This window comes from Leptonychotes weddellii, chromosome 2, assembly GCF_054177405.1.
Source record: "Leptonychotes weddellii isolate Sample4059 chromosome 2, ASM5417740v2, whole genome shotgun sequence".
NCBI classification, from domain to species: domain Eukaryota; kingdom Metazoa; phylum Chordata; class Mammalia; order Carnivora; family Phocidae; genus Leptonychotes; species Leptonychotes weddellii.
In genome coordinates, this window is record NC_138370.1 from 94,737,139 (window position 1) to 94,754,274 (window position 17,136).

Genomic DNA, 17,136 nt, shown 5'->3' on the forward strand with positions numbered 1-17,136 from the left:
CTCCGTTACCTGGGAGCTCTGCCACACTCAGGCACCCCCGGTCTTTCTGTGACCCCGAGGGTCCTGAGACCACACTGTCCCGGAGGGTTCCACCCCCCGCTTAGCCACTGGAGTGATGTCCCTCAGCGGAGCAGACTTTTAAAAGTTCCGATTTTGTGCTCCGCGGCTCTATCACTTGCCAGAAGCGGCCGACGGAGGCCCCTCCCCCGCCATCTGTCCTCCCGAATATCGCCTCGGATTCACTTCTCCGCACGTCCTACCTTCCAGAAAGTGGTTGCTTTTCTGATGAGAGAGTTGTTGCTGTTCTTTTCTTCGATCTCCTGTTGAGTTTGTAGGTGTTCAGAATGGTTTGATCCCTATCCAGCTGAATTCCTGAGAGGAGACGAAATCCAGGTCTCCTACTCCTCCGCCATCTTGCTCCGCTCCCGCCATGCCTGTAGTCTTATATTTTGCCATATCTACCTGCCATTCTGCATACATTTTCCTTCTTCATCATTGTTTCTCTTCTTCTCCCTTTCCAGTTGTAAAATTTCTTCTCATCTTTTAAATCTCTAATCAAATATCACCTGCTTTTAGGGAGTGTTTCTCTTACCCTCTTCTTGCCTTCCCTTTTCATTGAGCAAAATTAGTCCGTCCTTCATCTGTGCCACTATATTTTAATTAGAGCCCATACTACATAGTCAGATTCATACCCCAATCCAGATATTCATGACATAGGAAACCTAGATAGTATCTGATTTTCAAAACACGGTCCATGGAGCTCTCGCCTAGAGTCATCAGTGGTGTGTGATCACTGAAAGATTCCCACACCAAGTCTGTTGAATCAGAATCTCTGGGGGTACAGTCTGCAGCCAGTAAAACAAATACTATAGATAAGTCTCTTCTGTCCTTTAAAATTTGAGAACCATTGCTTTTTCAATTGCAGAAATTCAAGACATTACCTGAAATGGCAATTTCTTCACGAACTGTGTTAATCAAGACATTTGTCAGAAGGTGAGAGCACTCATAACTTTATCGGAAGCAAGGCCAAGGGGTTGGCTTCAGTTATCAGTGTTGTAGTTAATGCTAGTGGTACCAGAGCTTACTTTTATTTTATTTTAAAGATTTTATTTATTTATTTGACAGAGAGAGAGACACAGCGAGAGAGGGAACACAAGCAGGGGGAGTAGGAGAGGGAGAAGCAGGCTTCCTGCTGAGCAGGGAGCCCAATGCGGGGCTCCATCCTAGGACCCTGGGATCATGACTTGAGCTGAAGGCAGATGTTTAACGACTGAGCCACCCAGGTGCCCCATTTTTATTTTTATTTTTTAAGATTTATTTATTTATTTGAGAGAGAAAGAGCGGGGAGGGGCAGAGGGAGAGAGAATCCTTAAGCAGATTGCATGCTGAGTGTGGGCTGACTGACACAGGGCTCGATCCCAGGACCCTGAGATCATGATCGGAGCCAAAATCAAAAGTCAGATGCTTAACTGACTGAGCCACCCAGGTGCCCCCAAAGCTTACTTTTAAAAAAATTGATTTTCTTTTAATCAGGCTTCCCAATTAAAAAAAAAAAAAGCTAGATAAAAGAAAATAATCTTGAGAGCAGCAACTTATTTATTTATTAAACTATAGGTCTCTTCCAAAAACCTTAAAACTCCCTGGGTTTATGGTGTGTCTGAATTCTAAGTTTAAGAAAATGATCTATGTAATAGTTACTGCTGTCTTCATTTTCCCTTGTGCTTTTTTTGAGAACAGGGACTGCTTCTTATTCCCACTCAGTCTTTTTAATGTAAAGTTTCCATGTATCTTGTAAAAGAATATTCTCATTTTTTATCTTGGGGGACTAGGTAAATAGGATTAAATATCTTCTTATGGTTCTTTCATAAACAGTACTGGGATCACCGAGTGTTCTCTCTCCTGGACCAGTGCCCTACTGAACTCATTTTCCTATTTACTCTTATAACAATGCAAACAACATAACCTTGTCAATTAAACATAGACACATATTTGAAGAAGATAAAAAAATCATAAAACCAGCTAAACTGGATTTGACAATTCATTTAAAGCCTATATTTTTTAAATTGCTACTATGTGCCAAGAGAATCACAAAGAACCAGCCATAGTCCTCGTTTGCAAATCGAGAATTTGCAAACTATATCGTGAAAAACATATTCACATATGACCATCATACAAGTGGAGATGAAAAATTTCTTCATGATACCTACTTTTAAGCCAATTATTATAGGATTGGAGCAAATACTGGTAGTTAGCTTTATCTCTGTCATTAATTCCCACTTCCTTTCCACTACCACAGTTCAGTTCATATTCCTATTCCTTTCAGGAAGCAGTTCAGGTGTCAGCTTCTGACAATCTCCGCCCCAGTCCCCGTGGATGAAGGCTCTCTCCTGGGTCCTCATAGCTCACTGTGAGAATGGCCCTGCTCTTGAACCTGCCACCTCATATGGAGATAGCTGTTTAGTGTCCACCTTCCCACAATAAATTAAAGTAAATACCTTGAGGGTAGAGACTTTGTATTATTCATCATTGTGTTTAGCATATAATAGTGATCATTCATTGATTGTGTCTTTAACTGATCCAAATTAAGAGCCTCTCTAGGAAGTTCATCCCAGCATGAACTTCCATCTCCAACTCAAAATTATCTTGTCTTCTTAATATCATTTTGCTAATTCCTGTGTATGGACTCTTTCTGTTGGAAGTGATTGAAAATCCAACTCATCTCAGCTTAAGCAATAAAGGAAATGTGTTGGATTATTAATCTAGAAGCCTAAATTGTAGAGTGGTCTTCAGGAGTAACTGGTTTTAGGAACTCACCTGATGTTAGCAGAACCTCGCTTCTATCCTTGATTCAGGCTGCCTTCCTCTTATAGACATACAGGCTCATATCCTCCCCCATTCAAGTCCAGGGGGAAAGAGCAGTGTCGCTTCCCCCCTCCCCATTACCTTCTCAAAGCTTGGGGATTAGCTCTGATTGGGCCATGTACCTGTTTGGCCTAATAAGGCAGAGAAATATAACATTACTCTTATTAATGGGGAAAGATAATTTAGAAGATTATTTTAGTATGAGGGCAAAATGGGTTTGATAACTGAACCTGAGAGTATTACAGATTAGCTACCAGGTCATGGCAATGGTAGAGTGGCTTAGGTCTTTCCTGCAGCTGTTTTTTTCCACTGTAAGGGCTCACTCAACCTGTCCATGTGGGAGCAAAGCAGACCCTATGTCCTCACAGAATTAGCTCTTCAGAGAATCCCTGAAGGTGTTGAGGTGAACATGCCCTGTGTTCTTTTCTCAGCTGTAACAATCAGATAAATCTCTCTACCTCTCCTTAGGTGGAGTGACAGAAGGGGGAAACGAGGGCTGGTTACAATATTTGAATGTCCTCAAAACATAGGGAAAGATCAAGAGTGAGGAAGAAGTTATTCCTTTCTACTAGCATCCATCCCTGAAGCATTCTCTGTGATCAGAAGAGAGCAGAATGACCCATGTTGAGTCAGACACCCCCAAAAGAAATATGGAGTCCATATTACCTTCATGTCATGGATTAACAAGAAAAACTTGCTACAAAACAAAATCCAGATGCTAACATCACTAGCAGGGGGAAATTGAACCTGAGGGCAGAAACAACAAACTTCTACTGCACAATTTATATTGGTTATTTTTATAAGCTTAGTTTTCTCATTTGTAAAATGAGCAGAATAATAATATATACTCAAATGTTATTATGAGTATTCAGTGACACAATGTGTGTACAAGTGCTGTAATGGTTCCAGGGGGCTAGGTGGAGGTGAGTCCTTTGACCCTAGTTCTTATAAAATTACAATGTATTGAGAAAAATGAAAGGAACACATTCTCCAAAAAAACCCCCCCAAAACAGAAAACAAATCAGGAGATGTCAGGCTGGGTACACTCAGGGAGCATTGCTTTCCAGTTCTCTATGGGCAAGTGTGTGAGTTTTTGGCCATGTGCATCCATGAGGTGGTCTGGCCAGGTTAGGGGAAATGACAGTGGGAGTCTACTGAGTCTCTTATATTCTGAATACAATCTTCTTAAACCCTAGCATAATTGTTTTGGATGGTTGTAAACATTGTTTTTAGAAAGCAATTCCATCTGAATTTGACATTGTATATTCTAATAACATTTCTTTTTTTTCTAATAAAATTTCTTTTAAGCCCTTAGTGCTTAGTCTAGAAGTAATAAATAAAATAAATATTATTTATTATTATACTTATAAAAATAAGTAATAAATAATAAAAATAATAAATAATAAAAATAAGCACATATGCCTTTAGGAAGTTATGTGACCTGGATTTAGCATCAGATATCCTGGTAAAATTTGCACTAAATTACAAAAATGCTTAGTCCATAGATTCTATGTAATAATAACTAGACATCTTACAGTGTATGTTTATTCCAACACTACTGAGCAATTAACTCAATTCTGATATTATTTACCTGGAGATAGTATCAGATCCCACAGGTTAAGGGCTCAATCCCACAAGACTCCCTCCTCTCCCCTGACCCTTCAGATGCCAGTCACAAGTCCAGGTTGTCACCTATGCTTCTGACTCACGAGCTATAGATCTAAGGTTCCCATGACACTTTCCTTGGGTTCAATTAATTTGATGGAGAGGCTATAGAACTAAAGAAACATTTTACTTACTACAACCAGTTTGTTATAATATGATATAACTCAGGAACAGCTGGATAGAAGAGATGCATGGGGCAAGGTATGTGAAAAGGGGTATGGAGATTCCATGCTCTCTGGGTGTGCAACTCTGTCAGAATCTCCACCTGTTCACCAATCCAGAAGCTCTCCGAACCCAGTTCTTTTGGGTTTTTATGGAGGCCTTATTGCACAAGCATGATTGATTAAATCATCAGCTATTGGCAAGTGATTCAACTTCTAGCCCTTCTCTCCGATCCCCAGAGATCTGGAGGTAGGACTAAAAGTTCCAACCCTCTAATCAAATGGTTGGTTCTCCTGGCAACCAGCCCTCTTCCTGATGTGCCTTCCAAAAGTCACCTCAGTTGACTTAATATAAACTCAAGTGTGGTTAAAAGGGGTTTGTTATGAATATCAACACACCTGTGTGGCTCTTATCATTCTGGGAATTTCAAAGGTTTTAAAAGGAGCTCTGTGCCAGAAACAGGGATGAAGATCAAATACATATTTATTATAAATCACAATATTACACATCCCATATGCTCAGTTGCATTCATGCAAGAATGTGAAGGTAGTCTAAAGATGCAGAGTGATGGGAAGAGAACTCTGGCATCCAGGAAGTGCCATGCTATTATCTGAACATTGCTTTCTCTGAAGTATGACTATGGTGAAAGAGGAAGGTAATGCAGGACTTTGACCTCGCCAGAGGTAATGTTGAATAAATACCAATTATTAATCATAGCTCCTGAGAATACATAGTGTTGGCTACTCTCTCATACTGTTAGTAGAAGCATAACTTGATTTAAATCTTCTGGAGGACAATTTTGCAATATATATCAAAATCTGTAACTATCATACCTTTGAGACAGAAATTCCACTTCTAGAAATTTGTTCTAAGGATGTGTAGACACATAGTTTGTGGTACTGTCCAGCCCATGCCCTGCTTCTCTAGATCCTGGGGGAAGACACCCATGTCAGAATGTTTGAGGTGGAGAGAAAGTCAATAGGTACAAGGAAGTTAATAGGTACAAGAGTTAAGTGGGGGGACTTCCAGGCTATAATACATCTTCTCTGCATCAAAGAGCAATGATAGATAATTTTTATGAGGAGATCTCTGAAAGAACATGACCAACTCAAAAACAAACACCTCCATGGACCACAAAAAGAATAGAAAAACCAAAGTAGTGAACAAGGATGAAGTCAAATGCTTCCCAGATGTGAGATCCCAATATGGCTACAAGGGCAGGAAAGGTGAGGGATTATGGAGAAGATGCAGATCCCTGTCACTTCCCCACTCCTTATACTGAAGAAGCCTCCTTTTGCAGACAGAATGTAGTAAGCATTCTCTAAGGACAGAGCACTCAAGCGAGATAGATGGAGTGGAAGTATTAAGTAGCCATTTTTGGAGTTGGTAAGCTTTGAATGAGTAGGATTGAATGTGGTCCCAAAGTGAGTTTCCCATTGCAAACACATGGAATAAGAATATATGTGAAAAAAAAAAGAGACCTAAAAAGTGTAGGACATAGGACTTCTAAGGAAAGTAGCCTAGTCATTAGTTATAAGATATCTAGCAGTTTCTTAGAAGGAATGGAGTACAACCTACTGTGTATCTTTTATAGTTTATGTAATATGAATATTAATAGTAAATTCTCTCTGTCATATGCATATATAGAGAGACAGAGATGAGTGAAAATGGGTGTCCTTTGAAAGAAACAACTGAGATTTAATTGCTGGTGATTTTATAGCTCCCCTGTTTCTCATGAGGCTGATTACATGAGGTTATGGGTTTTGTGCAGTAATCCTGGATCCTTATGTTAAATTGAACTTCTCTACCTAAGCAGATTTGAGTGGATTTTTGTTCATTACAACAAAAGAAGCCTTGACTAAGCCAGGAAATAATGGATTGGAACCCACATTTTATGTAAGAAGATGTTTGCTGAGGAACTATGTGTAACAGTGGAGAACTGGAAACAATCTAAGTACACCAAATGGGGCAAAGTTAAGTAAATGGTGCAGTCATACACTGGAATGGCATTCAGCCATTAAAGAGCATATTTTCAGGGACATTAAAGATTGGGCAAATGTACATGACATGTTATTTAGGAGGGAAAGGCCCTATGTTTTTCCTAGTTCTCTCTTCCTCCGATGTCCTGCTTCCTCTGAGATTGTAATTTCTATTATATCTCACTTTTTGCCATTTCCCTTAATTTTCTTAAAACACAACTCATACATACATTCATGTAGGTGAGACTTTTTTAAACTTTAGGGGTCTAATGGGGTTATATTCAGGGGTAGAAAGGGGTTTGCATTCTAGGCTAGCAGGACACAACATGGCAACAATGTAAGAGTGAATATTAGACATTCTTGTTTTTCAATGTGTCTCAGGAATTCCCAATGCTGGGAACTTCTCAGGGGCATTGTTATTCCAGGTCCTAGTGTTCTCGTATCTCAATGGAAACTTTCCCTTTCTCACCAGCCTCCTTTTATTCTCTCTTGCTCCTGGCTCCTTCACTCCTCTCTTAGGCTGCTACATTGCCCAGGGAATCTGAAAATTCTTTTACTCATTATGCAAAGGAATAGAGTTTTTCATTTTTCTGCTTTCCATACTATGAACCGGGGCTCATCATTTCACAATGAAATAATCCATTAAGGAGCAAAAATAGTTCTCTTCTCTAAGAAAACCTCTGCTTCCATCTTTCAAATAATATCTCTTTGTTCTCTCTACTATATCTACAACTCCTATCACCCCCTTCGACCCCTCAGAAAGAAGACTGTGAAGATGTAAACAAAAATAAAATAGTGTTTATCTCTGAATGGTGAGGATTATTTCTCTTCTTTATTCTTTTTCTATCTCTAAATTTCCACAGTGTATATATAGCTTTTAACAATCAGGAAAAAAAGGTATGAAAATTACAATTCTGGAAGTGTATTAATTGAGTAAGCAAGCTGCTGAATAAAAGCTTAAAATAGGAGCTTAAAACCATATAAAAGTATTTCTTGCTCTCACAGTAGTTTTACTTGGATATATCTGGTCTCCTCCACATGGTGACTTAGGGACTTATCTGGTGGCTCTGCCATTTTCTAGGGTCTTGGATTCCTCTACTGAATCTAGTCAGCAGACAGGAGAAGAAATAAGTGGTAGAAAATTTTATTTTTAAGGACCAGGCCCTAAAGTGACATATTTCACTTCTACTTACATATCATTGGGAAATGAAGTCTAGCTGTATGGTCAGGAAGCATAAAAAAAAAAAAAATGAGGTTTAGTGAATAGATAGATAGCATGTTGAAAGGGGAATATCTTAGGCTTGAGACACAGACCTAGTTTGAGTCTCAGCTCCTCTAGTAAGGTAATAGACTACATTTTAGAATTTAGAATTAAATTATCAACATTGAAGAAAAACTAATTGGGGAACTGTTAGTACTTGACATTCACTGTTTTAGGTGCAGTTAATACAGAGATGAGAAAAATTTTCTCCCTGAAAGGAGAACAAGAGTGTAGTAAGTAGGAGAGCACACACATTTCTCTCCTCTATGAATGTGAGAACATTGCAATATAGTGGAGTAAGTGGACAATAGATGTCTGTGTCAAGTAACCCTGATAGCACAGGGGTGTATGTGTGATCAATCCAATAAGAGGGATGCCTGGGTGGCTCAGATGATTAAGCATCAGCCTTCCGCTCAGGTCATGATCTCCAGGTCCTGGGATCAAGCCCCACATCAGGCTCCCTGCTCAGCGGGGGGCCTGCTTCTCCCTCTCCCTCAGACCCTCCCCCTGCTTGTGCTCTCTCTGTCTCTTTAAAATGAGTAAATAAAATGTTAAAAAAAATCCAATGAGAGATGGGAATGAGGAGCCTGAAAAGCTTCTCAGAGGAGGTTTCTTATTAACTTGGACTTGAAGGACAAATGGGTGCTCACCAGGAAAGTAGTGTTTGAGGAAGAGCATTTCTTCCTAAGGAAAAGCATGTACAAGTCATGGGAGGTGAAAAAGATCATGATCAGGAACCTCTGAATAAAACAAATCAAAGGAAGAACAATAAAACATTCCATTGTATGTGTGAGTCAGCGAAATCTCAAATAATAAATCCCCTGAAAAGTTCATCTTTGAGGAGATGAATCATTTCTCCTTTGGGTTCATGGAGATAATAAGCATTCAGGGAAGGAGGAAACACAGTCACAAATGAGGTCAAGGATCACTGAAAAGAGCGCATGTTTTCTTTCTGGATAAGTTACTATGGTATTCTCTTATACCTTAAGAATGTTGGGACCTTACCAAGAAATGTCACCATGATTTTTTGTTTTTTTTGAGAGGGGCTTGAGAGAGTTTTTTAAGTAACAAATTACTTAGCCTTTCTCTGGGATATGAAATGTGAAAGGGGGGGCGCCTGGGTGGCTCAGTTGGTTAAGCATCTGCCTTCAGTTCAGGTCATGATCCCAGGGTCCTGGGATGGAGCCCTGAATTGGGCTTCCTGCTCAGCAGGGAGTCTGCTTCTCCCTCTCCCTCTGCCCTCCCCCCCCCCCAAAAAAAAAGTGAATGGGACTAGCCACACAACAAGAAACAGGTTGGGTGAGTTTGTGAGGTAAGTAATGCAGGTGTGTATACTTAAAAAACTAACAAACTCTCCTTTTGAGCATGTGGGTAATAGAAACATACTCTAAAACCTCAACTTTGAATGGTGCATGCATATATATTTATTTAAAATTCAAGCAATGTTGAATTTCCAGGGCTATGTTCTAGACCAAGTGGATTTTTCCTTTTATTGCAGTGAGTTCACATGAAGTATTGAGTCAGAGCCATGGCTCATACTCAGTGTGTTAATCAATTTCCCTTTCCACACCAAAGATTACCTTTTAGGCTTTTGAGAAACCATCTGATAATGAGTAATCAATATGTACAGGGAAAAAAGAGATGAAAACACAAAGCAGTAACAATCATGTTGGACTCAAATCTGCGTAACTTCTGGTACTCATATATTATGAATGCTCTGCTGTCATCCTAATTATCCTCTCCATAGTCTTTCTATCTGCTAATTACTTAAGTGCTATAGCCTTGTGCTATCTATATATTCAGCAAGATTTTAAATGTGAAACACATTGATTACCATGGATATGGATAGATTTAATTTGTTTAGGACTCAGGTAACTTTTTAAAAAAAAATTATTTATTTTTTGAGAGACAGAGAGACAGAGCTTGGGCGCATGCAAGCGGGGGAGGGGCAGAGGAAGAGACTCTCAAGCAGACTCTGTGCTGTGGTATGGGGCTGGATCTCACGACCCTGAGATCATGACCTGAGTGGAAGTCAAGGGTCCGATGCTTAACCGACTGAGCTACCCAGGTGCTCTTCAATTAGCTTTTTTGCAGGTAGGATAAAATACTTATGCAATAGATATTTTGTGTTAATGAACACTAGCTAAGAGTCAAGTTGTACTTTGAATTCTATGAAGTTGGAGGAAGTTCTTTAGATGTTCTGGGACTCCGTTTCTGTTTTTTATATGTACAAGGTGAATTTTAAGATCCCTTTCAACTTGGTTTCGCTTGAACTGTTCTACTTTTTCCTTAAGGGGTATGAATAGTCATGTCGCATTCAGCATAATGATTGGTATTAGGGTTTTCCCCCATAATGTAAACAGCAGTTATATGAAATTTATAAAATTATAAGAACTTTTTGCTTATCTGAATCTTCTAAATTGTATATGCTATCATCCATTTATTTTATAAGATTTTAAAAAATGGCGGAGTATACATAACATACAATTTACCATTTATCATTTTTAAGTGTACTATTCGGTGACATTAAGTGCACTCATATTGTTGTGCTATACCATCACCACCATTCATCTCCAGAACTTTCTTGTCTTCCAAACTGAAACTTCGTATCCATTAAACAACTGCCTCCAGGCTCCTCTCCCAGTCCCTGGCATCTGCCATTCTATTCTCTGTTTCCATGAATTTGTCTACTCTAGGTACCTCATATAAATGGAATCATGTAATCTTTGTCTTTTTGCAACCAGCTTATTTCATTTAGCACTTCTTCAAAGTTCATCCATGTTGTAGCATGTGTCATAATTTCATTCCTTTTTAAGGCTGAATAATATTCCATTGAATGAATGTAGCCCATTTTTGTTTATTCATTTGTTGATGGATATTTGGGTTCTTTCTATCTTTTGGCTATTGTGAGTAATGTTGTCATTTGAATAATGCTGTACATTGGTGTTAAATATCTCTTTGAGTTTTTGTTTTCAATTCTTTTCTATATACCCAATTTTAGGGGTGGAATTCCTGAATTATATGGTAGTTTTATGTTTAATTTTCTTGAGGAATCACCATACAGTATTAGTTTTGAGCATCAGCATATACTGCCTGGTTTTACTCTTCAGCGAAGACTCCTGTTTGGCATAGGCTAGGAGTTTCAAGGCAAGTTGAGGTGGTACTTTTGTTAGTAAGTTAGTGGTGTATAGCTATCACTAGGAAGGGTCTGTTCCAGTGACTTGAGCTTATTTTGATGTTTGCTTCACAAACTCTAATTCCTAAATGTTCATAACCTAAATATTTTGCTGAGGTATGTCTCCTTCCTTACAGTTAGCATTGTTGCTAAATGTCATTAGGAAGCCTTAGGAAATATCAGTTCTCTGGACACAAGACTTAACACAATGAGAACTTAACACAGTGAGGACTTACTTAGGAGGACTTAAAAAGAGGGCTCTTTTTTTGCTTAGTATCATTACTTCCAATACAATAACATAATTGAACACTTTGTCTAAAGTCCAGCTACATATGTTTAGCTAAATATTTTCCTTAAGGTTTACATTATTATTAGTTTAGAGCATCTTTCTACATGACAATGTCTATAGAAATAGAAATACCAGCTAAAACTTATCTCAGGAATTTAACTTAAATTTATTCTATGGTAGAACTTTTGGAAGACCAGACAAGCCTACTACTTAGTATTCATGAAAGAAAAAAATAGAGGAAGAGGGATACATTTTCTTTGATGGCAGTTTCATTTTGGTAAATTCATCATGCAATATTTTTATCTTTAAAGGGTTATTTTTTCACCCTTTATTTTAGGCCAATCCAAGGCAGACACTTTGATGGACCGTGCATTATAGGAATAGAAGAGTGTTGAAAAGACAAACTTTTAAACCTCTGTAGGAGACAACCAAAATCATATCTTCTGGAAAAAAGGCACATATAAAATCAATGAAAAATTAATTATTAATTATTAAAACTTCTTACTAAAAATACTCTATTATCTCTATTATCATATTTTTTACAGCACATTCATCATCTTTTCATCAGGGGACTTAAATGGTGTCAAAGTCCTAGTTTCAATGTGAAATTGAAGTTGGGCTGGTTAAGCTTCCTTCTGGCAAAGAAAACTTTTTTTTTTTTAAGATTATATTTATTTGACAGAGACAGAGGAGAGAGAGAGAGCGTGCGTGAGCATGGGTGGGGGAGGGGGGCTGGTGCAGAGGGGGAAGCAGACTCCCTGCTGAGCAGGGAGCCCATTGTAGGGCTCGATCCCAGGATCCTGGGATCATGACCTGAGCCAAAGGTAGATGCTTAACCGACTGAGCCATCCAGGCGCCCTGAGAAAACTTTTTCTGTGGCATATTAAAGTAGTTATATTCAGGAATGAAGATCACTGCGGATGTATGATCTATTACATAGTATATTGCCTTGAAACAAGTCAATAGGGTAAATTAACATTTGTCACATAGATATTCAATAAATGGGAGAGATTTCAAAATATTTGTGAATATATAAAACAATTTTCAAAGTTTCCTTTTAGGAATAGCCTAATACTTGCTTAAGTGGACAATAATCTGAAAATTGTTTCAAGAAATTCAGGTCTATTTCCCACAATGAACAGGGTCTCTGCAGTGGCAGAGAATTGGCTTACCATTTCCCAAGCCAATGGCCTTTTTTTTTTTTTTCCTCTCTACACATGCTCTTTCTTTTTTAGCATTGCCAAAATTAAGAAAAAACTGAGTGTTTTGTTTTAACTGGAAGACTCATATTAGTTTTTCTGGATTAAAGAGCTACAATATGCTTTTAAAAGAGGGATCTATGAGAAATAATCAATAAATGTATCCATTTCTTTATAAACATTTATTGAATACTAAATACATTCTAGGTTCTGTGTAACATATTGGAGGGACAATATTTATCAAAACAGACATGTGCCTGTTCTCCCAAAGTTTTAAGAATGGTGAGGAGGAAAATTTATAAATGAATCATGCTGAATTATAGATAATTACAAATTGGGATAATTCTTTGAAGGAAGGGAATACAGTTTATTGAAAGTGTTTGACAAAGGAAGTGATCAAACTTGGGCAGCAAGAATGATTTCTCCTAAGAAAATTATCCAGGCATTGTAATTTAAAGATGAGTGGATTTAACGAGGTGAAGATAAATAGGATGCATTAGGTACAAAAACCCATGCATGAGGTAGGAAAAGGGGTCAGTGCCTATGGGATTGGGAGAAGATGTTTTTGTTGTGTTGTTTTAAAAAATGGATGAAAGTTGGACATACTATAATCTGAAAAGAAAGACCTAGTAGAGATAGAGAGTTTGAACTTACAGGAGAGATAGGTAGAAATAGTTGGAGCAAGGTCTACAAGGAAGTGGAAAGTTAGGGAGGCATGAGATGATGATAAAGGTAAAGAATTAACCATGAAGGAATAGAGGCATATCTCTTTCTCTGATCATGAAGAAAAGGAGGAAGATGATTGAGACTTAACTTATGCAGTGGCATGTAAGGCAAGACCGTCTGCCGAGAATGAGGAGTTTAGGGTGAGTTTGGGAGCTCAGGTGAATGCTAAGTACATATACGAAGGAGAAAACAAAAGACCGATAAAAAATTGATAAATTGTGTTGAAGTTCCTATGAAATTGGACACAAAATCTAGGGAGTTAAACTTGGTGGAGAGAAATGGTCATCAAGAGTAAACCATAGTGTTCCATTTAGATAGGAAAGGATGTGAGGCCAGCAGGGTTAATGGACCAGTCAGGGGCATGCAGTCCAAGTCTAAAAGTGGGATAGCAATGAGAGAGCTGGCGTGATAGAAACCTGTAGTCAGAGGTATTTTGGGGTTAAGCATTAGAGTTGGTTGAGGACAAATTTCAAAGTGGGGCTGTGGGAGAGATTTACCCAAGTGTATGGAAGCCACTGGAATTGAGGAGGTCAGAGTTACTAAAGTATACTGAAGCCCTGGAATTGGAGACCTATCAAAGCTCTTTGAAGTTAGGATTTTAAAAGGATTTTTCCCCCCCAAAGATAACAAAGCAACACAGAGGCAGAGAATCACATAATCATGTACTAATTAGATTAAGCATATTGATAGGGTAATCTTCCAAAGTAGTAGATAGCAAATTTTTCCCTTTTATGTTCATTTAATTTCAGTTTTCTTATTATTGGAACAGTCACAAAACCATTTGTGTATTATATGCATTCATATATTAAAATTAAAACCATTGACATTATGGGAGGGAATTTTGAAATGATAAACAGACCATGAAATAAAACTGAATGTTTTCACAATGATTTATCTCTTATAAAACTAATATACTTTTTTGTTTCTCCAGTATCCTTATTGCTACAGCCTGAGCCAGTGGCCAACACATGGTATAGCATGATATATACGTAATAAAACCATAATAACCTCAATGTTGACATTACAACATTAACAGAGCATTAAATTCAAATAATATAATTATGAATCAAGTTCATAGTCAGATATGCTTCATGTCAAACATGCTAAAATGATGTAGAAAAAAGAGAAAAGGTGGTGAAGTTCAGAGATATTCGAAATGTAATGCATGTAGATGGAAAGAGAAAGGAGGTGAGGCCAAGAAAGAAAGTGAATTCTCTCTGCTCCTTACCAGCTCTTGTTTTTTTTTTAATTTTTTTTTTTTTTAAAGATTTTATTTATTTATTTGAGACAGAGAGAATGAGATACAGAGAGCATGAGAGGGAAGAGGGTCAGAGGGAGAAGCAGACTCCCTGCCGAGCAGGGAGCCCGATGCGGGACTCGATCCCAGGACTCCAGGATCATGACCTGAGCCGAAGGCAGTTGCTTAACCGACTGAGCCACCCAGGCGCCCTGTTTCTTGGTAATCTTAAAGAACACTTTGGCCAATATGATTTGATAACTTCTCATAATAAAACATACCATGTAATGATTCTGGTCACCAGTTACAGTGTGTGATGGTGGGATGGGTGTGGGATTTCCCACACCACCAAGCAGATGGATGTCTGACAATTCAACTCAGTTCTGACACCATCTATCCAGAGATTTCGTCTGATCCCACAGATTAGTGGCTCAGTTCCATAAGACTGCGCTCCACTTCAGATGCCAGTTGCAAGCCCAGGTTGTTGCCCACTAGCTATAAATCAGGGATTCCCATGACCCTCTGCTGGGGTTTGATTAACTTGCTAGAGTGGCTCACAGAACTCAGGAAACCAGTTTACTTGCTAGATTACTGGTTTATTACATAGGGTATCAAAGGACACGAATTAATAGCCGGGTAAAGAGATGAATAGGGTGAGGCCCCGAACAAAGGAGCTTCTGTCCTCATAGAGTCTGGGGCCCAGCAAGGTGGCATGTGGAAGTGTCTGGTTCATTAACCTGGAAACTCTTTGAACCTTGTCCTTTTGGGTTTTTAATGGAGCCTTCATTACATAGGCACGATTCATTAAATCATTGGCCATTGGTATTGAACTCAATCTCCAGCTTCTCTTCTCTTCCCAGAGATCTGGGGATAGGACTGAAAGTTTCAATCCTCTAATCACATGGTTGGTTCTCCTTGTGATCAGCCCCCATCCTTAGGCGCTTTCCAAAGGTCACTTCATTAACATACACTCAGGTGTGGTTGAAAGGGGTTTGTTATGAATATTGAGACAACTTTATCATTCTTATCATGTAGGAAATTCCAAGGATTTAAGGCGCTCTCTTGGGGGCTGGGGAATGTGGATGAAGATCGAACATACCATGTTTACCTTTTTTTCTTCTGACACTTGAAAAAATATGCATTTATATTAGTTCTCTTTTCTACCAAATTCAGTTAAAAGTGCAGCGTGGTAATCACATCTGAATGAACACAAATGTGCTTGTGAAATCCTTTCTTTTATTGAGATACCATTGATGTGGAAGCTGTCTATGTGTTTATCATTACTGTTGTTATTTTATCTTACTAAAGATTTAATTGCTTTCCTTAAAAAGTTTCAACTTCTTAGAGCATATGTTTTTCCTAACTACAGTGCTTGGTGATAGAGAACTATTTATTATTATTATTATTGTTATTGTTTTTGGTAAGAAGCTGCCAGCTACCTCTATGCCCAGGTGGATAGAGGAAATCACCTTCGTTGAAACTGATTTTTCTTGAGACATGAGTCACTTGGGTACACTACTAGGCTATGAAACATAAACAGTAGGCACCCGTGGCCCTAGAGGAAAAGTGTAGCAACTTTTTGCGGCTTGACAAAGATATTTCTCTTCAGATTCCATGGTCTGCGGGCAGGACTGGCTTCATGGGTGTGCGACCAGTGCGATCACACATCTCCTGCTCAGAAGTGCTCCACACTTGGGGCTTGATGCTCTGTAGCTATTACAAAATTCTTAATAATTTTGTCTTAGAATTTGTAAGTGAAGTGTGATGGCACAAAGGAGTATGTGTTGGGGGACTGGAGCCTCAGCTCACTCCTGGTCCCTCCTATCACTTCCCCAGCCTGGGTTCTTGGCTGTCTGCTCCCCAGTCCCTCACAGCCTGGCCATGCTCAGCCTTCCGCACTCTGTCTGCGTTTCCTGACTGCTGTAGCCCTCTGCTTGAGGTGGCAACCAGCTTGGGTTGGCCAGGAGGAGGGTGGGGGGTGCTGTGGGTAGCATTCTAACATCCCTCTTTGGCCCGAGTAGTGGCATGTGAGCGAACATGGGAGCTTCATGGTCAGCTTGTGCCTCATAGCATCTGGGAGCAGGGCAAAGTGGTGGTAATCCTTTCCTTGGGCTGGCAACTCCATGGTATATTTGGTGGGTGAACTGATGGGGGAGAGTCTGTTGCCCACCTCCCATTCATAGCATCCTGGCATGGATGCTATGGCCCCTTGGTGGCTGCCCATCCACCATGGATTGGGGCAGTGGGGCCATGGGAAGGGGAGATGATTTTCATGCCCCAGGCTGTGCAGGAAGACCAATCCCGCTGTTGGTGGGCCATATGCACAGAATTGCGGGTGGGGTCCTCGGGTACCTGTGAGGGTCAGCACTTGTACTGTAAGTATTCCCATGTCTGAGGAAACATGCCATTAAATAGCAAATAAAAACCACTGTGACACTGAGAGAAGGACAGTAGAGGAAAGGAAAATGTTTTATAGTGTAGTATTTTTTTTTTTTCTTTTTTTTTTTATTCTTATGTTAATTCCCATACATTACATCATTAGTTCTAGATAAAGTGTTCCATGATTCATTGTTCGTGCACA

General features: G+C 39.1%; 1 long non-coding RNA gene across 1 annotated transcript in view; it reads left to right on the forward strand.

Moving 5' to 3' along the window:
* Positions 1 to 7,554: 7,554 nt before the first annotated feature.
* Positions 7,555 to 17,136, forward strand: part of LOC145720133 (uncharacterized) — a 67,625-nt gene continuing 58,043 nt past the window's right edge. The window contains exon 1 of the long non-coding RNA XR_014142904.1: positions 7,555 to 9,241. This is a non-coding gene — a long non-coding RNA (uncharacterized LOC145720133). The remainder of the gene's footprint in view (positions 9,242 to 17,136) is intronic.